This window comes from Macaca thibetana, chromosome 6, assembly GCF_024542745.1.
Source record: "Macaca thibetana thibetana isolate TM-01 chromosome 6, ASM2454274v1, whole genome shotgun sequence".
Classification (NCBI taxonomy): domain Eukaryota; kingdom Metazoa; phylum Chordata; class Mammalia; order Primates; family Cercopithecidae; genus Macaca; species Macaca thibetana.
The window spans coordinates 54,929,427-54,956,018 of NC_065583.1; the positions used below are offsets into that span (position 1 = coordinate 54,929,427).

A 26,592-nucleotide genomic window follows, 5' to 3' on the forward strand; every position below is an offset into this window, starting at 1 on the left:
AAATGACTCATAAATATAGAAAAGAGAAACGATTTAATGAAAACAAACTCACAGGGTTACAATGTGGCAAAGGGCTGCTGGTCTGGCCGGGAACGGTGGCTCACACTTGTAATCCCAGCACTTTGGGAGGCCGAGGTGGGTGGATTACCTGAGGCCGGGAGTTTGAGAGCAGCCTGGCCAACATGGTGAAACCCCGTCTCTACTACAAATACAAAAAATTAGGGGCATACAGTGACCTCGGGCAGCAGGTCCCGTCGGCCAGGCATGGCGGCCCGGAGCCTGGCCGCAGCAGCGCCTCTGCTCCGCTGGATCCGCGGGCTTCCACTTCACCACCGGATGTTTGCCACCCAGACTGAGGGGGAGCTCAGAGTGACCCAAATTCTCAAAGTTTCCGTGAGCTACAGCTGTCAAAGTCACTGACATTTCAGGAGTTGTGGGACGATGGATGAAATTAAAATTGAATCAGAAGAATTAAGGAGAAGAGAACTGCCCAGCAACACCAGATGGTTAATCAGGCACTAAAAGAAGAAATCAAAAGGATGCATGAATTGCGGATATTTACCTCTGTCCCCAAACTCTGACCACGCCCTGGCTGCACAGATGCTGCTGCTTAAGACCTTGGGTGAACTTGACTGACCTCATTCTTCCCTAAGCATTCACCAAAAAATTTATATATTTTGCTCATATACATTTCCATATTATAATTATAAAAGATGTATAACCTATTTAGATGTTAATTAAAGGAAACAAACAACTGAAAAAAATACAAAAAATTAGCTGAGTGTTGTAGCACATACCTGTAGTCCCCGCTACTTGAGAGGTGAGGCAGGACAATTGCTTGAGCCGGGATGCAGAGGTTGCAGTGAGCTGAGATTGTGCCACTGCACTCCAGCCTGGTTAATGGAGCAAGACTCTGTCTCAAAAAATTAATTAATTAATTAATTAAAAGTACATTATGCTGAGTGAGAAAACCCAGTCTCAAAGGTTATATGCCTTATGATTTCATATTACATTTCTGAAGTGGCAAAATTACAGTAACTAAGAACAGATCAGAAGTGGCCAGAGAGGCCAGGCATGGTGGCTCATGCCTGTAATCCCAGCACTTTGGGAGGCCAAGGTGGGCAGATCACCTGAGGTCAGGAATTCGAGACCAGCTTGACCAACATGGCAAAACCCCATTTCTACTAAAAGTACAAAATTAGCTGGGTATGGTGGTGCGCACCTGTAGTCCCAGCTATTCAGAAGGCTAAGGCAGGAAAATCGCTTGAGCTCGGGAGATGGAGGTTGCAGTGAGCCGAGGTCGTGCCATTGCACTCCAGCCTGGGTGACAGAGGGAGACTCCATCTCAAAAAAAAAAGACAGGGTGCAGTGGCTCATGCCTATAATCCCAGCACTTTGGGAGGCCGAGGCGGGTGGATCACCTGAGGTTGGGAGTTCAAGACCATCCTTGCTAACACGGTGAAACCCCATCTCTACTAAAAATAAAAAAAAATTAGCCAGGTATGGTGGCTTGTGCCTGTAGTCCCAGCTACTCGGGAGGCTGAGGCAGAAGAATCACTTGAACCTGGGAGGCGGAGGTTGCAGTGAGCTGAGATCACACCACTGCACTCCAGCTTGGGCAATAGAGTGAGACTCCGTCTCAAAAAGAAAAAAAAAGTATTAAAGGAAAAAAGTGTGTGTGTGTGTGTGTGTGTGTGTGTGTGTGTGTGTGTGTGGAGGGGGTGGGTGGGGGTCTGCGGGAGAGAGAGAGTTAAAAAAATTCCAAACACTCCAGACAGAGGACAGTACCTTTTTCTCCTCCTGGTGATCTTTAGGAAAAAAAAAAAAGAAAACTGATTTCAAAGCCTTTGCTAATTCTTCATGCTGCTGATGGTAGAGACTAGGTATAAATGGCTGGTTTGTTTTGCTAAGTAAAGCATCTCAAAGAATTTTCTTGTTGGTGCAAAGATCTGGAGAGCCCAAATTATTTTCTTCATTGTGTGCAGGAGTCATCTTAGAAAATTATTTTTGTGTTTGGGAAAATGTTTGTTGTTCTTAGTTTGGATTTGAACTTCATCATCGCTGAGAATTATTGCTCATCTGTGCTTGGTGTGTGTGTGTGTGTGTGTGTGTGTGTGTGTGTGTGTGTGTAATTTGTCTAAGGCCTATCCGTAGGAGACAAGAAGTCCCTAGAGAAAATAAAGGGGCATGCTTTTTCCCTCACACTGCCAGAGAACAAAGAGGATGCTCTCTTTTGTTAAATGCCTGTTTGTCTGTTTCCCATTTGAAAGATTGGAGCCTGGCCAACATGGCAAAATCCTATCTTTATCAGAAAAATACAAAAATTAGGCCAGGCGTGGTGGCTCACGCCTGTAATCCCAGCACTTTGGGACGCTGAGGCGGGTGGATCACTTGAGATCAGGAGTTCGAGACAAGCCTGGTCAACATGGTGAAACCCTGTCTCTACTAAAAATAAAAAATAAAAAATAAAAAAAATTAGGCTGGATGTGGTGGTGTGCACCTGTAATCCCAGCTACTCTGGAGGCTGAGGCAGAAAAATCACTTGAACCTTCGAGGCAGGGGTTGCAGTGAGCCGAGATCGTGCCACTGCACACTCCAGCCTGGGTGACAGAGTGAGAGTCCATTTCAAAGAAACAAAACAAAACAAAACAAAACAACAAAAATTAGCTGAGCGTGGTGGCACACGCCTGTAGTCCCAGCTAATCAGGAGGCTGAAATGGGAGAATCGGTTGAACCTGGGAGGTAGAGTTTGCAGTGAGCCAAGATTGTGCCACTGCACTCCAGCGTGGGCAACAGAGTGAGACCCCATTTCCAAAAAAAAAAAAACAAAAAACAATTGGATTGCTTATTTTTTCTTATTGATTTAAAGGGGTGTTTTATATATTCTGAATGGGAGACTTTAGATTTATGTATTTCACATGTCTTCTATCAGTCTATCGCCTTCTTTCACTCCTTTAATGGAATCTTATGATGAAGATAAGTTTTTAATTTTAATGAACTTCAAATTTTCAATCTTTTCTTTATGGTTAGTGCTTTTGCATGAAGTCTAAACAGTCTTTTCGCTAACCTTAAAGTATTTGTATAACGGTTGCCTCGGCCAGGCATGGTGGCTCACGTCTGAAATCCCAGCACTTTGGGAGGACAGGGCTGGAATTTGACTCCAGGAATTCGAGACCAGCCTGGCCAACATAGTGAAACCCCATTTCTGCTAAAAATACAAAAATTAGCCGGGTGTGGTGGCGCACGCCTGTAATTGCAGCTACTTGTGGGGCTGAGGCACGAGAATCGCTTGAACCTGGGAGGCAGAGGCTGCAGTGAGCCGATATCATGCCACTGCACTCCAGCCTGGGTGACAGAGAGAGACTCTGTTTCAAAAACAAAAACAGTTGCCTCTATTGACTCAGGATATACTCTCTATGACCTACCAGCCTTTGGGTTCAGTACTGAGGACTCAGCACTCTGTATTTGGTGGTGGAGAATGACTCTTCTCTCTGTTTCTAGATCACTCTGTTTTCAAAAGCTAGGCCTAAAAGCTTTCAGAAAGGAGCAGTAATCAAAATCATTGACACGCTGTTCAGCACTAGTATTCATCAATCAGAATGAACACTGGTCAGAAGCAGCCTGTACTAGTGAAATAGCAACATCATTGACCTTGCTTATAGGAAATGAAAGTCATTTACCCGTGATCCAATTTCTTTAACTCTGCCTCAGCTATGTGGGCTGTGACTGTGACTACTGTAAACAAAAAGTATCTGAGACAGGTCTCAATCAATTTAGAAGTTTATTTTGTCAAGGTTAAGGACAGGCCTGGAAGAAATAAACATGAAATCACAGAAACAGTCTGTGGTCTGTGCCTTTCTCCAAAGATGATTTTGAGGGCTTCAATATTTAAAGGGGAAAAATGGGCTGGAGGGGAAAGAGGAAGTGTGTGGTAATCCACATGTTGCAGGAGAAAAGGAGCAGGGAGGGTAATAGTCAATTATGTATTCATCTTGCTCTAAGTAAATCATAAATCAGCACTTTACATAAAAGAAGGTGAACACAGAGTAGCTACCTACAGAGAGATTTAACCTTTTATCTGTAGCTATCTGCTTAGGAACAAACGGAAATGCAATTTCTTTTTATTGATTGATCGATTGATTGATTGATTGAGACAGGGTCTTGCTCTGTCACCTAGGCTGGGATGCAGTGACGCAATCTTGGCTCACTGCAACCTCCACCTCCTGGGTTCAAGGAATTCTTCTGCCTCAGCTTCCTGAGTAGCGAGGATTACAGGTGTGCAGCACCACCTCCACCTAAAGGAAAGGCAACTTCTTTTTTTTTTTTTTTTTTTTTTTTTGAGACGGAGTCTCGCGCTGTCACCCAGGCTGGAGTGCAGTGGCCGGATCTCAGCTCACTGCAAGCTCCGCCTCCCGGGTTCACGCCATTCTCCTGCCTCAGCCTCCCGAGTAGCTGGGACTACAGGCGCCTGCCACCTCACCCGGCTAATTTTTTGTATTTTTTAGTAGAGACGGGGTTTCACCGTGTTAACCAGCATGGTCTCGATCTCCTGACCTCGTGATCCGCCCGTCTCGGCCTCCCAAAGTGCTGGGATTACAGGCTTGAGCCACCGCGCCCAGCCAACTTCTTTTTTTTTTAGACAGGGTCTCACTCCATCACCCAGGCTAGATGCAGTGGTGCGATCTCGGCTCACTGCAACCTCCGCGTCCCGGGTTCAAGCGATTCTCCTGCCTCAGCCTCCCAAGTAGCTGGAATTACAGGGGCCTGCCACCGTGCCTGGCTATTTTTTTTTTTTTTTTTAAGACAAGAGTTTGGCTTTTGTCGCCCAGGCTGGAGTGCAATGGTGCAATCTCGGCTCACGGCAACTTCTGCCTCCCAGGTTCAAGGGATTCTCCTGCCTCAGCCTCCCAAGTAGCTGGGATTCCAGGCCCATGCCACCACACTTGGCTAGTTTTTGTGTTTTTAGTAGAGATGGGGTTTCACCATGTTGGCCAGGCTGGTCTCGAACTCCTGACCTCAGGAGATCCACCCACCTCAGCCTCCCAAAGTGCTGGGATTACAGGCATGAGTCACTGTGCCTGGTCTAAGAATGCTATTTTCTGAAATAGAAAATGTATATTTATATTAGACCGGGAGCTCAGTCCTCAAGTAGGTTCAAAGCTCTTTCTTTGTGTTTTTGTTTTCTTGTTTTTTAAGAGACTTTTCTCCAAAAATAAGAAAAAAAGAAAAGAAGTTGAAAAAAAAAGAAAAAAAGGTTAAAAAAAAAAAAGGAAAGAAAGAGTTAAACTTTTCTCCTAGTTAAAATGGCCAAGTAAAATGGCTAAGCTAGTAAAAATAGCTAAGAAGTCCAGAGTTCATTGTTAACACTGACAAATCATTTACAACGAAGATTCATCTGTTTTTTGGGAGGAGTCTGGGGGGACAGTGTCTTACTCTGTCACCCAGGCTGGAGTGCAGTGGTGCAATTATGGCTCACTGCAGCCTCCAACTCCTTGGCTCAAGCTACCTTCCTACCTCAGTCTCCCAAGTAGCTGGAAGTACAGGTGCATGCCACCACACCAGGTTAATTTGTGTGGGTGGATTTTTTGTTTTTGTTTTTGTTTTTGTTTTCCGGTTTGGGTTTTGGTTAGAGACGGGGTTTCACCATGTTGCCCAGGATGGTCTCGAACTCTGGGCTCAAGAGATTCTCCCACTTCAGCCTCCCAAATTGCTGGGATTATAGGTGAAGATGCATCTCTATAATGGAGATGTTAACATAATGTTAACTCCTGGCAACAATGGAGGCAAAGTTACACAAGGGACATCCATGCATTTTTCCATGGTTATTTTCCTGGAAGATAAAGTATTGCTCGGCAATCATTCATTAAGAAGATAACGGCTGGGCACGGTGGCTCACAGCTGTAATCGCAGCACTTTGAGAGACTGAAGCATGTGGATTGCTTGAGCTCAGGAATTCAAGACCTGCCTGGGCAATATGGCAAAAACATGTCTTTACAAAAAATACAAAAATTAGCCAGGTGTTGTGGTGTGTGTCTGCAGTCCCAGCAATTTGGGAAACTGAGGTGGGAGGACAGTTTGAGCCCAGGAGGTCAAAGCTGCAGTGAGCTGTGATTGCTCTACTCCACTCCTGCCTGGCTGACAAAAAAAAAAAAAAAAAAAAAAAAAAAGGCTCGGCGGGGTGGCTCGCATCTGTAATCCCAGCACTTTGGGAGGCTGAGGCAGGCAGATCATGAGGTCAGGAGACCAAGACCATTCTGGCCAACATGGTGGAACCCCTTGTCTACTGAAAATACAAAAATTAGCTGGACGTGGTGGTGCATGCCTGTAATCCCATCTATTCGGGAGGCTGAGGCAGGAGAATTGCTTGAACCAGGGAGTTGGAGGTTGCAGTGAGCTGAGATCGCACCACAGCACTCCAGTCTGGTGACAGCAAGACTCCGTCTCAAAAAAAGAAAAAAAAAGGAAGAAGATAATGGTGCTTAACATTTAAAATTTTATCAAGATTAATTCATTATCTTTAAAATCATGTCCTTAGGCCATCCAATTGCAAAATGCTGCTAGCACACCCAATAAAGAAATGGAGTTAGAGAGATAGAACATTCCTTTCCTGGCTGGGCATGGTGGCTCACGCCTGTAATCCCAGCACTTTGGGAGGCCAGGTGGGTGGCCTCGAGGTCAGGAGTTCGAGACCAGTGTGCCTAACATGGTGAAACCCCATCTTTACTAAAAAAATACAAAAAATTAGACGGGTGGTGGTGGCGTGCACCTGTAATTCCAGCTACTCAGGAGGCTGAGGCAGGAGGATCGCTTGAGCCTGGGAGGTGGAGATTGCAGTGAGCTGAGATTGCATCACTGTACTCCAGCCTGGTTGACAGAGTGAAACCCTGTCTCAAAAAAAAAAAAAAAAAAAAAAAAAAAAGAATATTCCTTTCCTACAGGTTTTCCATGGGAACCTAAGGAATATTGACTATAAACCCATTATATTTTGGTCCCACAATTTCATAATTTAGAATTTAATGACTAATAAAATGAAGAAAGAGGAAAACTAACATTTCCAAAAACCATCAAAATGAAATGTTACACCAAAGCATGTAAAGCCCTTTAAATGCCTGTGCGGACAGGTTGGGGATTGGACCTTAAGAGTCAGGGGTGGTGCAAAGCTCCACGGGGATCCCAGCATCAGCTTCCGGATCCCAGCATCAGCTTCCGGGCTGCCTTTGTCTTTCACATCAGCTATTCAATAAGTGGTCATTGCAGATCTGCTCTGTCTGAAGCACTGTGGTAAAAGTGAAGGGAAATACCAAGAGGATTAAGGCACGGTCTCAGTCCTTAAGCAGATTTGTACAGGCTGAATAGTGATAGAAAACACTATCGAAGCCCAGCAAAAGAGAGGATTATTTCCAACATGACAGATGTGAGAGGGAAAACTTCATGGACAAAATGCAGTTGAACTGGGCTTTGAATGGCTGGAAGGTCAGCATATGGTTATATCCAGCAAGTCTGAAAAACAAAAGAGCTAAATCCAAGACAAAGCACAGGCTAGGTATGAGGACTTTGAAGGAAGTTGTTGCCGAGAAAGGAGTGTGAGTGCAAGCATATGTGGGGGCGGTGGGGGTGGCATGAGCATCATACAGTAAGATGCAGTTGTACTAATGAAGATTGACTGGAGTTGGATGGTGATGGTCCCTATAGAGCATTATGTTGTGGATGTTTGAATCATTAATGGGTTTTTGGTAATAAATATGCATAACATAAAATTTATCATTTTACCCATTTTTGAGTGTACAGTTCAGTGTCACTAAGTACATTCGCATTGTTGTGGAATCACCACCACCATCCATCCACAGAACATTTCATGAATGGCTTTTTTTTTTTTTTTTTTTGACAGTCTTCTTCTGTCACCCAAGCTGGAGTGCAGTGGTGATCTCCGCTCACTGCAACCTCCATCTCCCGAGTTCAAGCAATTCTCGCGCCTCAGCCTCCCGAGCAGCTGGGACCACAGGCCCGCACCACCACGCCCGGCTAATTTTTTGTATTTTTAATAGAGACGGGGTTTCACCATGTTGGCCAGGCTGGTCTCAAACTCCTGACCTCAAGTGATCCACCCAACTCGGCCTCCCAAAGTCCTGGGATTACAGGCGTGAGCCACTGCGCCCGGCCTATGAATGGCTTTTGAACAGGAAGATGAAGGGACCACAGGTGACTACATCATCCTAGTAGCAGCATACAGAATTTACAGAACTGTCCCAATTTATTTATGGGAAAGGTGAGAGACGAGGCAGGGGACGAACTAAGAGGTTATTGTAAGACACTTGGTGCCAGGAGAGTAGTTCCCACAGTGAAAGTTAAAGAAGGAACAGCTATGCTAGGTGTGGTGGTGTGTGCCTGTAGTCACTGCTTGGAGGTTGCAGTGTGCTCAGATCGCACCACTGCACTCCAACCTGGGGGACAGAGTGAGACCCTGTCTCAAATAAACAAAACAAAACAGAAAACCCACCATCACCACCACAAAATAAAAACAATATTATGAATTAGCTATCAGTATCCCCATTTTCAAGATGAGAAACTGAGGATGAGGCATGTGGTGTATGGAGCATGCTTAAAGTTGCACAGTAAGTGATGGAGTCAAAACTCAAATACTGGCCAGGTGTGGTGACTCACGCCTGTAATCCTAACACTTTGGGAGGCCAAGGCAGGCAGATCACCTGAGGCCAGGAGTTTGAGACCAGCCTGGTCAACATGATGAAATCCTGTCTCTACTGAAAATACAAAATAAATTAGCTGGGCGTGGTGGTGCACACCTGCAAACTCAGCTACTTGGGAGACTGAGGCAGGAGAATCACCTGAACTCGGGAGGCAGAGGTTGTAGTGAGCTGAGATCGCACCACTGCACTCCAGCCTGGCTGACAGAGCAAGATTCCCTCTGAAAAACAAACAAACAAACAAACAAAAACAACAAACACAAAAAACCTCAAATCCTAGTTGGTCTAACTCCCAAGTTGATGCTTTGAAGTACTGTACTAATGGTTTTTAGTTTGTCCCTGGAAAAGTTTGGTTTTCCTGTTTAAATATACATCTCTCTTGTTTTCTCTTTTTCTACTTTCAAATTTTTACATATCAGATAAAATTCTCTGTGGCTCAGTAAAGTGCTAGGTACTAATGAGAATAGTCCAAAATGTGTAAGTTCCCATTTGTTGATAAGATACTCCACTTGAAATCTTGTTAGTTACAGAGGCACTGATAGATGTTTATGTCTGATTTCTATAATACCATAATATCTCTAGGAAATATAATATCATATTTCTAAAGAAAAAGTTTTCCCTTAGTAAAAAAGAGCAAAACAAAACAAACAAAAACCCCAAAACAATTTATCAGAAAGGCTTTGTTTTTTCTTAAGCGACACAACACTGACCTCTTCTGGTCAGGAAGCAGAAGTATTAGGCAAATAATGAATTTGGAAATCAGGGTGGAAAAGTCAGGTTAAGGAGAAAATAGACGAAGAAACAGATTTCAAGAAGACTTGACATTTATCTTGGATTTGAAACTCTGACAGAACAGAGGGAGAGTGCATTCCACATGAGGAGCAGTGTGTGCAAAGCAAAAATGGTTCCTTCTTTTCTGATGAAATACATCTGCTGCAGATAATTATTCTTTTCTTTTTTTCTTTCTTTCTTTCTTTTTTTTTTTTTTTTGAGGCAAGGACTTACTCTGTCACCCAGGCTGGAGTGCGGTGGTGCAATCACGGCTCACTGTAGCCTCGACCTCTCAGGCTTCAGTGATCCTCCCACCGCAGCCTCTGGAGTAGCTGGGACGACAGGAGTGCACTACCACACCCAGCTAATTTTTGTATTTGTTGTAGAGACAGAGTTTTGTTATGTTACCCAGGTTAATCTCAAACTCCTGGGCTCGAGCAATCCCCTTGCTTTAGCCTCCCAAAGTGTTGGGATTACAGGTGTGAGCTATTGCCCAGCCCAGCCATGCTGTTGATAATTTTTAAAGGTATAAGGATGTAAATAAGAATCATCCATAACTCCACCAAGCAGAAATAATACCGGAAATATTTGGATGCACTGACTTTGTTTTCTGGTTATATACGTTATTTTTGTCCACAAAACTAGGTAAATCTCAACTTATTCAGTATTCTATCACACACATGTTCCCACATTCTAAAAAGAAGAAAAAGATGTTTTCTGAGAGGCAGGCTTCTATCAGTAAATCATGGTAAAGAGCTCCTGGAGTGCAAGATATCTGTTCATAGAGGGTGTAGCCCCTTCAGGATGTCCTGTAACATTCCCATTCCTCATTCCTAGGAAATTTATTTGGTCTCAGTAATTACCTTGGATTTTGATTTCTAGTTGAGTGGTATAAACATAAGAAATACCTCAAAATTTTACTCAAAGACCTTGCTGGAAATTATCCCATCACCAGCTAAATTTACCTTTGTTTTTAGTGGAGGACAAAATTCTTTTCTTTTGAGACGGAGTTTCCCTCATTGACTAGGCTGGAGAGCAATGGTACGATTTCAGCTCATTGCAACCTCTGCCTCCTGGGTTCAATCAATTATCCTGCCTCAGCCTCCCAAGTAGCTGGGATTACAGACATGCGACACCATGCCCGGCTAATTTTGTATTTTTAGTAGACAGGGGTTCTCCATGTTGGTCAGGCTGGTCTCAAACTCCCGACCTCAGGTGATCCGCCTGCCTCGGCCTCCCAAAGTGCTGGGATTACAGGTGTGAGCCACTGCGCCTGGCCCTGGAAAGATTCTTAATAGACACAGAGTGCTGATAATGCTTCCTCTTAAAGAGAAGTGGGTTAATTGGCTCTGGCATATTTTAGTGGTAAGGTAGTGTTAGGGGATTATAGGAAGCAAAAATCTACGTATCCTAAATAGCTTTTAGAAATTCAGGACTACAGCTTTTTGTTCCTTACATGTGATGTATAAAATAACTCCTCTATGAGGTACTCCCAGTTATTTCTCGAGTCTTGGACTGAATTGGGTGACAGAATGGCATAGTTACATAAATTATAGCTCACTGTTTATCTTTTCTCATATACCTTTACTTAGGTTTCAGTACTTGCCAAATAAGAAGACAGAATTAGTCTAGTATTTCTTCTAATTCTTTGGTCTGTACTTATGTTCTCTATGTTACACGAGTCTGTGTGAAGAGAGTCCACCAACAGGTTTTGTTTGAGCAACAAGGCTGTTTATTTCCCTTGGGTGCAAGTGGGCTGAGTCCAAAGAGACAGTCAATATAAATATTGACACGCAGTCCTTTTGCAAGAATGAGGCAATGAGTTCGGCTTGCTGAGAGGTAGTGGAGTGGGACAGAGCGGTAGCCTCAAGGATAGACGTGGAAGATACTATAGCATAGCCTGCCTTTGCTGGTGAGTGGCGATTAGGCCTGGTGGAACTGCCATCGATAAACCAAGTGTGATCAGGGTGAGGAACAGGAAAGAAGGAAATATGGGGAAATGGAGTGAATGCCAGGTGGATCAGAGAGATACAGCCATGGGGGTCAGGTGTGGTATCAGGAATAATATGGGAGGCCGGATTGAAGTCTGGGCCAGGAACAATGGTAATTGTGGGAGACTCAACAAACAGTGAGTACAGCTGAAGGAGCTGGGGAGCAGAAAGTATATGCGTCAGGTGTGAGGAAGAAAATAGATTTTGGAAGTTATGAGAACTGTAGAGAGTGAGTTGAGCATAGTTTGTGATTTTGAGGGCCTCTGAAAGTATTAGAGCTGCGGCAGCCGCCGCATGCAAACACGAGGGCTAGGCTAAAAGAGTAAGGTGAAGGTGTTTGGACGAAAAGGCTACAGGGCGCGGTTCTGGTGCTTCTGTAAGAAATCCAACCGCACACTCTAGAGAGCATGAATATCTAGATGAACTTGAACACAGGGCTTCTCCTCTCCCATTTCTAGTCAGAGGGCTGTCTTTGCAGGAGGGGCAGGATGTCAGTATTTCTCATCCTTCCCCTTACCTGTTTCTCAGGCTAAGCACCAGGCAAGTGTTACCAGGAGGTGGGGACTCTCTTCTACCCTGCTCCAACCCATGGGATAGAAGCTCTCTACATTGGGCACAGAGCCACCAAGAATATTGAGGCCCCAATTACACTTGCCCAGGTTGTAAGGTGGTGGTTCCATGCTGGGAGAAGCAAGATAAGAAGACCCAATTACACTGTCCTCCCACTCCACTGAGTGCTCAACTCCTGGAATAGGTGTGTCATGTGGAGAGATTTGTGCCTTTTTTTTTTTTTTTTTTTTTTTTTGAGACTGAGTTTCACTCTTGCTGCCAGGCTGAAGTACAACTCCCAGGTTCAAGTGATTCTCCTGCCTCAGTCTCCTGAGTAGCTGGGATTACAGGCTTGCACCACCACACCCGGCTAAATTTGTATTTTTAGTAGAGACGGGGTTTCTCCATGTTAGTCAGGCTGGTCTCAAACTCCCGACCTCAGGTGATCCAATCGCCTCGGCCTCCCAAAGTGGGAGGCATTAGCCACCACGCCTGGCCTACATGCCTTTTTAAAAATCATCCCAAACTCCACAGCCATGGCTTGGAGATTTTGCTTAAGGGGAGAAGCAGGCCATAACACACCTACTTTCTTCCCAGAGGACGTGACTTTTTTGCAAAAGTGTTTGGAGAAGCTTAAGCCTAAGGTGCTCTCCAACACAAGGGAGGTTGTCATGAAAGGCAGTCGAAAGGAGATTGGTAGACTCACTGGAGATATAAACTGTAGGCTGGCTAGTTTGACTGAGAGAACCAGGGAAAGAGATAGCTGGAAGAATCCTTCTGGAGTAAGAACAAATCTCATTGACCTTGAGAACTATCCCTTCAAAAGAGCCCAAAGCTGTGGTGGCTCATGCCTGTAATCCCAGCACTTTGGGAGGCCAAGGTGGGTGGATCACTTGAAGTCAGGAGTTCAAGACCAGCCTGGACAACATGGCGAAATTATCTCTACTAAAAATACAAAAATTAGCCGGGTGTGGTGGTGTGCGACTATAATCCCAGCTACTCTGGAGGCTGTGGCACAAGAATAGCTGGACCCCAGGAGGTGGAGGCTGCAGTGAGCTGAGACTGAAAAAAAAGAACCCAAAAGTAATGGGATTAGTCTTTGGAGCAATTCATTCCTTAGGGTGTTGTTGAAAACAATAGAGCAATCAGCTGCAATTAGTGGAGCTTAACAGCTGGGTGGAGTCAGGAAAATAAATATTGAAGAGAGTTCTGCCAAAACCACTGTCCTCAGAGGGTAACTGGGCATACCCAAGGCTGAGATCCTGAGAAACAACATCAGAGGTTTAACACTGCAGGTGGATGTGGGGGTGGGAATGGGAGTGGGGAGAGATTATATTTCACTAAAATTATCCAGCCAGTCACTAAACAAATAAACAAGCAAATAAGAACAAAATGCACTAGAGTTGGGTGGGACTGGAAGGAATTAGTACCCAAAGTTGCTACAATATATTTTCTAAAATATCCATTTTCCAAGAAAAAATTTTGAGACATGCAAAAAAAGAGAGAAGTATAATCCATTAACCAAAAAAAAAAAAAAAAAAAAAAAAAAAAAGCAAGTAAGAGAAATGACCAGCTTTGTTTTGTTTATTGAGATGGGGGGGTCTCACTATGTTGCCCAGGCTGGTCTTGAACTTCTGAGCTCCAGCAATCCTCCCTCAGCCTCCCAAAGTGCTTGGATTACAGGTGTGAGCCATTGTGCCTGGCTGAGCTGTCAGTTTTAACAAAGCATTCAAAGGAACCATTAAAAATATGTTCAAAGAACTACAGAAAACTCTGATTAAAGAAGTAGTTCCACCAGCCTGGGCAACATGGCAAGACCTTGTCTCTACAAATAAATAAATGAAAATTTTAAAAAAATTAGTAGGCCAGGTGTGGTGGCTCACGCCTGTAATCCAAGCACTTTGGGAGGCCGAGGCAGGTGGATCTGTTATGCCCAGACTGTTTGTTCCCCAAAGAAGACCACCAGAGTCCAGAGTCAAAGCCAAGCGGCAAGGATCTTTACTACAAGTTCGAACTTGGTCCCTCCTTTACACAGTATACAAGAGGGCCCCGAACAATGTGAGCGTTTGCTTTTTATAGCCTGAAAGTTGTAGGGGAACAAAGAAATTCTTTTGGCTCCTGCGCTTTCAGTAACCTTGAACGGCTGTCCCCTTATCGGAGACTTTCCAGGTGGTGTTTGTACTGAGCTCAGGGAGTTTGAGAGATATATGGTGGTGGGATGGGAGGATGGGATGTGTTTGTGCTAGGCTCAGGGAGTTTTGAGCCCGGGGCTGAGGAATGTGCCCAGCTCCTTTCATTCCCCCCTTCTTTTCAGGTATCTTTAGAGCCAATCTTGGGTCTTATAAGTCTGATTCTGTTTCAGCATTTACAGGTTGGTATTGGGCTCTGAGGACCATGAGTTGTACGGTGTCAAATCTCTCCCTAACAAATTGTAAAATTCTGTTAACAACACAAGGTCCTAGGTAAGCAGAAATAGTAGACTTAGCAGGGGTCCAAGGAAGGGGGCTAACAGAGAAAACATAGAGGAATTCCACCATTGGTCTGCAGCTGAAGCAAACTGCCGTGTTTTTACTTCAGTGCTTAACTTGCGTAACTGTTGGACCCGGTCCTCTACAAGTCCTGATTCATTTATGTAGAAACAACAGTCTTCTTTTAGAAATATACATGTACCACCTTTTTCTGCAGTGAGTAGGTCTAGGGCCCTCCGGTTTTGCAAGGTTACCTGAGCTAGGGACGTGAGCTGCCGCTGAAGGGAGGCAAGGGACTCAGCCGACTCCTCCATAGCAACGGCAAATTGTTGGTATAACTTGTTACTTTCTATGAGGGTGTGACTTAGGGCTCCCCCCGCCAGTCCGGCCGCAATGAAGGATGCGGTGAGGGAGATTCCTGCAATGAGGGGGAGAAATATGGCTCGTGCAGGTCTTGGTCTAGGGTCTGGGTGAATAACAGCACTAGTCCAGTTACCGGTATACCCTAGGAACTCGCCAGCAGTTAGTAGAGTCAACCGGGGAACTAATGTGACAGGGAGACACAGTAGGTTATTAACAGAAGGACTAGGTAGGTTCTTAGATAAGGTTCCATTACACCAGAAGAATATGCCTGATGGAGCCCTTAAGGTGATATTAGGGGGCGTTGCAGTGATGCTGCAGAGGCTGGAATTGGTTCCTGAGAAACAGTAGGGAAACTTCTCCTGACTGGGGTTTAGGTATAGGGGCACGTTCAGGATAGGAGCATACGAGTGGTTTCGGAGGTTGTTAGCTTGGGCAAAGGTAGAGGGTCCCCATGGCAGAGGGACAGCTGTTAGCGGTGGACGCCCTAGAGTGGCGCACAGGAAGCAGCCAGACAGGCTATGAAGTCCTGTAAGTTTAGCAAGTTCTAGTCCTTCTTGTAATAACTTTAACCAGGAGAAAGGACGTAAGTCTTGTGTTAGTCTGTTTTCCTGTCGTTGGATATTCCCGTTGACCAGGGGCAGTACTTGCACTAGGCCTCGCCACAGATAGAGGTGACTGCTAGGCCATGTGGAGGAGGGGAAGTAGTATACAGCCCCATGTTGAGGTGTGGTCCAGCGGGAGTTCCAGGGATCTCTAACTATCCATGTATATGGAAAGTCTCTATCCCGTCTACGATAGAAGGGCCATTTAGGGTCTAACTGTTTTCTCTCTCCCCAATAACGGGGTCTGTGGATGTTACAATAGTTATAAGGACAGCCAGCATTTTGGTGCCACTAATAGTGTTTACAATTGTATTTAGTCTGATCAAACTCAAAGCATATTATTGGTGTCATAGGTTTGGCTATTTGAAAACCAGTAAAATTTAGTAGAATTGGGCTGTTGCACCCTGAGGAAGGGCAATCAGCACTGGCCAATAATTTTCCGGGCTTATGAGGTTGCCCAGGGTGGGTTCGGTTTTCATAAAGCCAGAATCTCCCAGACAAAGGGATTATGAGCTGGTTTTGTGATTTCTCCAGCGGCCACTAGGGCGACTAACATTAGGGTTAGACTACCTAACTGCATGTTTGCAGTGAGCTATGCTGCCGGCGCAGGGTGAGTTTTAAGGGGTTGTTCCTAGCTCTGTCCACAGTCCACGTGTCCGGTGCTTCAACCGCCGCCGTGATTGGTCCCAGAAGATCAGAGGTTGGGTCCACTGGCTTGACGTGGGTGTAGTGGATCCACGATGCGATGCCTTCTACCTTCAGGGCGGTGGGTGTGGTTAGGAGTACCTGGAGTGGTCCTTTCCACCTGGGTTCTAGGGTCTCTTGTCGGTGTCGCTTGACCAGGACCCAGTCTCCCGGCTGGTACGGATGGGGTGTCGGCGGGGGACCGGTCTCATATAGTTCCTTCAGCTTGGGCCAGATTTCTTGATGAATTTTCTGCAAGGCTTGTAGGGAAAACAAGAGTTCAGAGACATTTTCTGTTTCGGACTTGAGCAGATCATCTTTTAGGCCGGGAACTAAGGGTGGGGGTCTGCCATACATAATTTCATAAGGAGTAAGGCCCAGTCTGTAAGGGGTGTTACGGGCCCGGAACAGAGCGTAGGGGAGAAGGACCACCCAATTAGCGCCAGTCTCCATAATCAATTTAGTTAAGGTCTCTTTTAAGGTCCGATTCATTCTCTCTACCTGTCCTGAACTCTGGGGCCTGTAAGCGCAATGTAGTTTCCAATTTGCCCCAAGGATGGAAGCCAAATCCTGACTTACCTTAGCGACGAAGGCCGGCCCATTATCTGACCCTATCTGGACGGGGAAGCCATACCTGGGGAGGATATCTTCCAGGATTTTCTTTGCTACAACCTGAGCAGTCTCTTTCTTGGTGGGGAATGCTTCAGTCCACCCTGAAAAAGTATCTACAAAGACAAGTAAGTACCGATACCCGTATTTTCCTGGCTTTATCTCAGTAAAATCTACTTCCTAGTAGATACCGGGCCTGGTTCCCCTGAGCCTTGTTCCCGCTGCAGCCTGGGATTGGGGGTAGGCGTTGTTAAGCTGGCAGACTTTGCAACTTGTCACGATGTTGCTGGCCATCTCGGCTGTATGTCTGAATTTGAGCTTAGAGCGTCTGATCAGGTCTATCATCCGCCGAGCACCCAGGTGGGTGGTTCGGTGGATGTGTTCTAACACTTGTTGTCCTAATTTTTCTGGTAGGATGGTTTGGTCATTAGTATCAGTCCACCACCCATTCTGGATCTGTTTCAGGGGAAGCTTGTCAATCCACTGGAGATCTTGTTCTGAATAATCAGGGAAATATGGCAAGTCCCGGGGGCCCGGGTCAGGGAGCTGGAGTGCAAGGAGTTGGCTGGGAGCCTTCGCCACCTTTCTTGCAGTTTGGTCCGCTAGAAAGTTGCCTTGAGCAGTTGGAGTAGTTAGTTTCTGATGCCCTGGGCAATGCACAATGGCTAACTTTTCTGGCCTCCATAGGGCTGTTAGCAGGGCTAGGATTTCTTGCTTGTTTTTTATTTCTTTTCCTTCAGCCGTTAGTAACCCCCGCTCCCTGTAAATGGCCCCATGTATATGCGCTGTTGCAAAAGCATATCGGCTGTCTGTATATACCGTCAGCTTTTTCCCCGCCCCTAAGGTAAGAGCTTGGGTGAGCGCTATCAATTCGGCCTTCTGGGCCGATGTCCCCGGGGGCAGGGGGTTCCGCCCAGATTACCTTAGTCTCTGAAGTCACTGCCGCTCCAGCGTACCTCTGGCCCTGATGCATGAAGCTGCTCCCATCAGTGAACCAGACGAGGTCGGCGTCAGGAAGTGGGCGATCCTGCAGGTCTTCTCGAACTCCGTGCACCTCAGCTAGTATCTCGGTGCAGTCATGGAGTGGGGCGTCCAGGTCCGGGTTGGGCAGCAGCGAGGCAGGGTTTAAGGTCGTTGGGGGCAGGAAAGTTATCCTGAGAGGATTTAGTAGTAATCCTTGGTAGTGGGTGAGTCGGGCGTTACTCATCCATCGATTAGGTGGCTGTTTGAGTACACCTTCGATGGCATGTGGGGTAACGACCCGCAATTCTTGCCCCATGACAAGCTTATCAGCATCCTGCACCATCAGAGCCGTGGCTGCAATCATTCGGAGACAAGGGGGCCACCCGGCAGCCACTGGGTCTAACTTCTTTGACAGGTAGGCAACTGGCCTCTGCCAGGGGCCTAAGTTTTGAGTTATTACTGCCTTAGCGATACCTTTATTTTCATCTACGTATAAGTGGAAGGGCTTGGTAACATCAGGTAGTCCCAGTGCAGGCGCGGAGAGTAGGGCAGTTTTAATCTGTTGGAAAGCCGACTCGGCTTCGTCTGTCCACTTAAATGGCTGCTGCCCCCGTGTTGCCTGATATAAGGGTTTAGCCAGTTCTGCGAACCCAAGTATCCATAGTCTGCAAAACCCCGCTGACCCCAGGAATTCCCTCACTTGTCGGGTGGATTGCGGCCTGGGGATCTGCAGAACAGTTTGTTTTCGGGCGTCTGTTAACCAGCGCTGCCCTTCTTTAAGCAGGTATCCTAGGTATGTTACCTCTGATTTACAGATTTGAGCTTTCTTTGCTGAGGCTCGGTATCCTAGATTTCCCAGAGCTTGTAAGAGACCTTTGGTCCCTTGGATGCAAGCTTCTTGGGTCTCAGCAGCAATCAGGAGGTCATCAACATACTGTAGTAAGGTTATTTCAGGGTGTTTGCGTCGGTACTCACCCAGGTCTTCATGGAGGGCCTCATCGAACAGGGTAGGAGAGTTTTTGAATCCTTGCGGCAGTCTGGTCCATGTCAGTTGGCCACTTATGCCTCTATCAGGGTCATTCCACTTGAAGGCGAAGAGCTTTTGGCTCTGAGGGGCTAAAGACAAACTGAAGAAAGCATCTTTTAAATCTAAAACAGTGTACCATTGATGTTTAGGGTTTAGGGTGCTTAGGAGGGTATATGGGTTAGGCACAGTTGGATGTATGTCCACAACCCTCTTATTGATTTTTCTTAAGTCTTGTACAGGTCTGTATTCTCCACTATTAGGTTTTCATACCGGCAACAATGAAGTATTCCAGGGTGAGTGACATGAGCAGAGGATTCCTTGGTCAAGGAGTCGGCGGATATGCGGGGCAATTCCTTTCTTGGCCTCTAGGGGCATCGGGTATTGGCGTACTTGCACGGGGTCTGCCCCAGGTTTAAGTTCAACAAATAAAGCAGGACGGTGTTTTGCTAGTCCTAAGCCCCCTGTTTCCGCCTAAGCTTCTGGATATTGCTGGAGCCAGGTTGCTATGTCCTGGTCAGGGGCCGGTTGCTCCTGGTGGAGCCGGTACTCATCTTCTAGGGTTATAGTTAGGACGGACACGGGTTGATTGTGGGAGTTGGTCACGATGGGCCCCTCAGGGAGGAAATGGATCTGTGCTCCCATATCGACCAAGAACTGGACTGGGGACCCCTCTACTTGCAAAGTTACCCTAGGTTCGGGGAGGGGATCCGAACCCCGTCTTCCCTAGTCTTCATCTTGAGTGACTAGTACGGGTGTAGACCTAGGGGGTCCCTGTCCTCGTTGTTTCTTTTTGGGGCAGTCTCTTACCTAGTGGCCAGCCTCTTTGCAGTAGGCACATTGGTCTTTTTTCAGATTATCATGCCTTGGGGGGCCGCCTGGGTTGGGTGTACTCTGGCTGTAGATGCTTTTTCTGTACTACTGCTGCCAGGACCTTGGTCATTTTTTTCAGTGGCCTTAAATTGCCTTTCTTCTGGAGTATCTCTGTTATTGTAAACCCGCTGGGCTATCTGAAGGAGGTCCTGAATCCGCTTTCCTTCCAAGTCTTTTAATTTCTGGAGTTTTCTTTTAATATCTGGGGCTGCCTGATTTACGAATGACATTACAACAGCTGCCTGACTTCCTGGAGCCTCTGGATCTATGGGGGTGTACTGTCTAAAAGCTTCCATTAATTTTTCTAAGTAGGTGGCTAGGCTCTCTGTCTTTTCTTGCAGAATAGAATATACTTTAGCCAAATTAGTGGGCTTGCGAGCAGCTGCCCGGAGACCTGCCATTAGAGTCTGGCGATAAAGGCGTAGCCGTCCCCTACCTTCTGCCGTGTTGTAGTCCCATGCCGGCCTGGTCAGAGGAAAGGTCGCGTTTATGAGGTCGGGGTTGGCAGTTGGTTGACCGTCGTCCCCCGGGACCAGCTTTCTAGCTTCTACCTGTATTTTCTCTCGCTCCTCCGTGGAAAACAAGATTCGGAGGAGCTGCTGACAATCGTCTCAAGTGGGCTGGTGGGTGAACATGACACTATCCAGTAAAGCCAGTAGATCTTTGGGGTTGTCTGAAAACCGAGCACTCTGAGTCTTCCAGTTATACAGATCACTGGTGGAGAATGGCCAGTACTGGAGCCTGGGGATTCCTGTGTCATCTGGGGGTCCTATTTCCCAGAGGGGTAAAGCCACCGTGGAGTCAGGCGGCTGGGGGGGGCTAGTCCGCGAAGTGCGCCCTCGCGTCCGCCCCGCCGGCCCCTCAAAGTTACTTTCCCTTTCAGCAGGCCCGTGAGTGCCGGCTGCCTCCCCTCCGCCTGCTCTCTCCTGCTCTTTCATTCGCGCGCGCTCTCTTTCTCTCTGTCATCCCGTGTCCTTTCTCCTTCACACTCAGTCTCTTTTTCTTTCTGTCTCTCTCTCTGACTCTCCACGTCTGCCGTTTCCTCCCCTTTCTCTTTCCGATTTCCCTTCTCACTTTCTCCCTCTCCCGTCTCACTTTCTGTGTCTCTTTTTGTAAAGGAATGTGGGTTAGAATCCCTGTAAAGGAAATCTGCGCCGGAAGCCGGGAGCCCGGGGACCGGGGCCGCGGGCGTGGCGCCGGAAGCGCGCGCCGGAAGCCGGGAGCCCGGGGACCGGGGCCGCGAGCGCGGCGCCGGAAGCGCGTGCCGGAAGCCGGGAGCCCGGGGACCGGGCCGGGAGCGCGGCGCCGGAAGCCGGGAGCCCGGGGACCGGGCCGGGAGCGCGGCGCTGGAAGCCGGGAGCCCGGGGACCGGGGCAATTCAGACAGCGAGCGCGCACCCGGGGACCGGGGCAATTCAGACAGCGAGCGCGCACCCGGGGACCGGGGCAATTCAGACAGCGAGCGCGCACCCGGGGACCGGGGTCAGATTCAGACAGCGAGCGCGCACCCGGGGACCGGGGTCAGATTCAGACAGCGAGCGCGCACCCGGGGACCGGGGTCAGATTCAGACAGCGAGCGCGCACCCGGGGACCGGGGTCAGATTCAGACAGCGAGCGCGCACCCGGGGACCGGGGTCAGATTCAGACAGCGAGCGCGCACCCGGGGACCGGGGTCAGATTCAGACAGCGAGTGCGCACCCGGGGACCGGGGTCAGATTCAGCTGTTGCCCGGATCGCGAACACGCTCCCGGCAACTCAGATCGCAATTTAAATCAGAAGAGAGCCAGGGGACGTCTCCCACCGGTCTCCACTGGCCGTCCTATAGCGCGTCCGCCAGGACTGTGCCAGCCTCAGTTTCAGACCTCGCGAGTCGCAGATTCAGATTCAGAACAGACACACAGACACAGACAGACAAACGGAGACGAGCCAGCTCACCTATCAGTAGATCGATCTCAGCAGATCCGTTGACCAGGGGTCTGGTGGGCTTGGGGAATCCCGGACGGGCCCCCAGATGTTATGCCCAGACTGTTTGTTCCCCAAAGAAGACCACCAGAGTCCAGAGTCAAAGCCAAGCGGCAAGGATCTTTACTACAAGTTCGAACTTGGTCCCTCCTTTACACAGTATACCAGAGGGCCCCGAACAATGCGAGCGTTTGCTTTTTATAGCCTGAAAGTTGTAGGGGAACAAAGAAATTCTTTTGGCTCCTGCGCTTTCAGTAACCTTGAACGGCTGTCCCCTTATCGGAGACTTTCCAGGTGGTGTTTGTACTGAGCTCAGGGAGTTTGAGAGATATATGGTGGTGGGATGGGAGGATGGGATGTGTTTGTGCTAGGCTCAGGGAGTTTTGAGCCCGGGGCTGAGGAATGTGCCCAGTTCCTTTCAGATCACCTGAGGTCAGGAGTTCAAGACCAGCCTGATCAACATGATGAAACCCATCTCAACTAAAAATACAAAAAAATTAGCTGGGCGTGTTGGTGGGCACCTGTAATCCTACCTACTTCGGGAGGCTGAGGCAGGAGAATCACTTGAACCTGGGAGGCGGAGGTTGCAGTGAGCCAATATTGTGCCACTGCACTCCAGCCTGGGCGACGAGAGCGAAACTGTCTCAAAAAAAACAAACAAACAAATTTGGTGTGGTGGCATGTGCCTGTAGTCTCAGCTGCTCGGGAGGCTGAGGCAGGGGGAGTGCTGTGGAGCCTGGGAGGTGGAAGCTGCAGTGAGCCATGATCTTATTACTGGACTCCAGCTTGGGTGACAGAGCAGGACCCTGTCATGAAAGAAAAGAAAAGAAAAGAAGGAAGGAAAGAGAGAAAGAGAGAAAAGAAAAGAAAAAGAAAAAACTAAAATGAATAGTTTCAGCTTGCTGAACATGTGGAGGTGCTGAGAGGGTGGTGCACCTGAAGAGAGCATAGGCGCTCCCTGCTCCTTCCTCCATACCTTGCCTTATGCATGTCTTCCACCTGGCTGTTCTTAAACTGTATCCTTTTATAATAATAATAATAATAAAAAGTAGTAAAGGAAGATACGAGAAAAATGTTGCATTAAATAGAGAATAACAAGGCCGGGCGCGGTGGCTCAAGCCTGTAATCCCAGCACTTTGGAAGGCCGAGACGGGCGGATCACGAGGTCAGGAGATCGAGACCATCCTGGCTAACACAGTGAAACCCCGTCTCTACTAAAAAAATACAAAAAAACTAACCGGGTGAGGTGGCGGGCGCCTGTAGTCCCAGCTACTCAGGAGGCTGAGGCAGGAGAATGGCCTGAACCCGGGAGGCAGAGCTTGCAGTGAGCTGAGATCCGGCCACTGCACTCCAGCCCGGGCGACAGAGCGAGACTCCGTCTCAAAAAAAAAAAAAAAAGAGAATAACAGTAAAGAGATAGAAACTATAAAAAGACAAATGGAAATTCTGGAGTTGAAAAATAAACAACAAATTAAATATTAATTCACTAGGGGTTGGGGGTAGGGAGGAGGGGATTCAACAGTATCTTCAAACTGGCAGAATAAAAAAGTAGGGAATTTGAAGATAGATTAATAGGGCTTTTGCAACATGAAGAACAAAAAGAAAATAGAATGAAGAAATATTAACAGAGTCTTAGAGAAATTTGGGACACCACTAAGTTCATCAACACAGAAGTAATGGAAGCATGAAGGAGAGGGGAGAAAGAATGGAGCAGAAAAAAAAATTGGAGATATAATGGCTGAAGTCTTGCCAAATTTATTGAATGTTAACTGACACATCTAGAGTGCTCAATGAACTCTAAGTAGGATAAACACAAGTAGACCCACAAACAGAAACATCATAGGAAAAATGTCCAGGAAAAATGTTGAGACTCAGCAACAAAGAATAGCCACAGAAAACAATGAGTCACTTACAAGGGAACCCCAATAACATTAACAGTTATCTTTTCAGCTGAAATAGTGGCAGCCAGAAGGCAGTGGAATAACATATTCAAAGTGCTCTAAAAAAAAAAAAAGAAGAAGAAGCAAAACTAAACCTGACAACAAAGAATCCTATATCCACCAAAGCTTCTTTCAAAAATGATGGTGAAATAAAGATTTCCCAGATTAACAAAAACTAAGGCAATTAATTGCTAGTAGACATGCCTTAAAAAAAAAAAAAGTAAAGGAAGTTCTTCAGACTAAAAGAAATGGATCTCAGAAGGTAATCTGAATCTACACAAAGAGCAGTAGTGACTTATTTGGCTCTGGCTGCTGTAACAAAATACAGTAGACTGTGTGGCTTAAACAACATTCATTCATGTCTCACAGTTGTGGAATCTGGGAAGTCCAAGGTCAAGGTCCCAGAAGATTGAGTTCCTGGTGAGAGCCGCCTTCTTCCTGGCTTGCAGATGGCCACTTTCTTGCTGTGTTATCACATGGTGAAGAGAGTAAGTGAGCTCTGGTCTCTTTCTCTTCTTATAAGGATATTCATCCCATCATGGGGCTCCACCCTCATGACTCCATCTAAACCTACTCACTTCCCAATACAATACTCACCTCCCAATACAATCACATCAGGAGTTGAGGTTTCAACCTTTGAATCTGAGGGGACAAAAACATTTGGTCCCTAACAACCAGTAAATGTAATTATGTAATTATTCAAGATAGTATAAATACATATTTCTTCTGCTTTATTCTTTTAACTGATTTAAACAGCAATAGTATAAAATAATATGCATACACTGTGTTTTGGGGCCTATAACCTAAACAAATACATTTGCCTGGATGGGTGCGGTGGCTCACGCCTGTAATCCCAGCACTTTGGGAGGTTGAAGAGGGTGGATCACCTGAAGTCAAGAGTTCGTGACTAGCCTTGCCAACATGGTGAAACGCTGTCTACTAAAAACACAAAAATCAGCGGGGCATGATGGCACGCGCCTGTAATCCCAGCTACTCAGGAGGCTGGGGCATGAGAATTGCTTGAACCTGGGAAGCAGAAGTTGCAGTGAGCCAAGATCGCACCACTACACTCCAGCCTGGGCGACAGAGTGAGACTTTGTCTCAAAAAAAATAAAGTTAAAAAATTTAAAAAAACAAGAAAATATTTGCCAATAACAGCCCAAAGGAGACGGATGGTGGCATAGCTGCTTTGGACTAAAGAAATGACTCCAGATGGTAACTCAAATCCATAGGAACAAATGAAGAGAGCCAGAAATGATAAGTAAGAAGGTTGATATAACAAAAGCTATAAATATATACTTGCTATCTTTCCTTCTTTCAGCTTCTTTAAAAGATATAAAATTATATAATGTAATGATTATACCAATGTACTGTTGTATTTGTAACATTTAAAAATGTAATATGTGTAACAGTAATAACACAAAAACGGGGGGCAAGAAATAGAGCTATAATGAAGTAATGGGTCTATATCTCACTGAAATTAAATTAGTTGAAATCTGAAGTTGATAAATTAAGTTGCATATGGCAAGCCTGAGAGCAGCCACTAAAGAAATACTTCAAAAAATATATTAAATAACTATTAAATAAATTAAAACGCTACTTTGAAAATATTCACTTAATGCAAAAGAAAGCAGTAAATGTAAATTGAGGAACAAAAAGGACATGAGGCATATAGAAAACACAGTAAAACTGCAAATGTAAATCCAACTATTATTCATATTAATTCAACATTCTTCTTTTTAATATTATCAATAACAAAAACTCACTCACGGGGAAAAAAAAAAAGACAATCTGAATAGACCTATTATAAGTAAAAAGATTGAATAAATAACCCAAAACCTAACTGCAAAGAAAAGCCCAGGCTACAGATTGCTTCACTGGTCAATTCTTTTTTTTTTTTTGTTTGAGATGGAGTCTGGCCCTGTCACCCAGGCTGGAGTGCAGTGGCACTATCTCAGCTCACTGCAAGCTCCGCCTCCTGGGTTCATGCCATTCTCCTGCCTCAGCCTCCTAAGTAGCTGGGACCACAAGCGCCGCCACCACGTCCGGCTAATTTTTTTGTATTTTTAGTAGAGATGGGGTTTCACCGTGTTAGCCGGGACGGTCTCGATCTCCTGACCTTGTGATCCGCCCGCCTCGGCCTCCCAAAGTGCTGGGATTACAGGCATGAGCCACCGCGGCCGGCCCGCTTCACTGGTCAATTCTACCAAACATTTAAAGAAGAATTTATACCAATTCTTTTCACATTGTTTCAAAAAAATAGGAAGGATATTTCCCAATTCATTCTATGAAGCCAGTATTACTGTGATATCAAAGCTGCACAGAGCAATATCCCTTTTGAATATGGATGTAAAAATCCTTAGCAAAATAATATCAAATCATATCCAGCAGCATATAAAAAGAATCACAAGCATACCTCACTTTCTTGTGTTTGGCAGACACTGTGTTTTTTACACATTGAAGATTTGTGGCAGCCCCGTTAAGTCATTGGTGCCATTTTTCTAACACTATGCACTCACTTCATGTTTCTGCGTCACATTTTGGAAATTCTAACAATTTTTCAAGCTTTTTCATGATTATTATATCTGTTGTAGTGATCTGTGATCGGTGATCTTTGAAGTTACTATTGGAATTGTTTGGGGCGCCATAAGCTGCACCCATAGAAGACAGAAACGTAATAGATAAATGTGGTGTGTGTTCTGACTGCTCCACTTACTGGCCATTCCCCTATTCCTACACCTCTCCTTGGACTTCCCTATTCCCTGAGACACAACAGTATTGAAATTAGTCCAATTAATAACCCTACGATGGCTTCTAAGTGTTCAAGAGAAAGGAAGTATCACACGTCTTCCACTTTAAATCTGTATTAGTTGGTTCTCGCCTTGCTATAAAGGAGTACCTGAGACTGGGTAATTTATAAAGAAAAGAGGTTAAATGGGCTAATGGCTGTGCAGGCTGTAGAAGCATGGCACCACCATTGCTTGGCTTCTGGGGAGGCCTCAGGGGGCTTTTACTCATGGTGGAAGGCAAAGTGGGAGCAGGCACATCACAAGGCAAAAGCAGGGGCAAGAGAGAGTCGGGGTGGGAGAAGT

At 46.2% G+C, this 26,592-nt stretch overlaps 1 pseudogene; it reads left to right on the forward strand.

The window, feature by feature from the left end:
- The first annotated feature begins 227 nt into the window (after window positions 1-227).
- LOC126956419 (bolA-like protein 3) lies at window positions 228-755 on the forward strand (annotated as a pseudogene).
- Window positions 756-26,592: the final 25,837 nt, after the last annotated feature.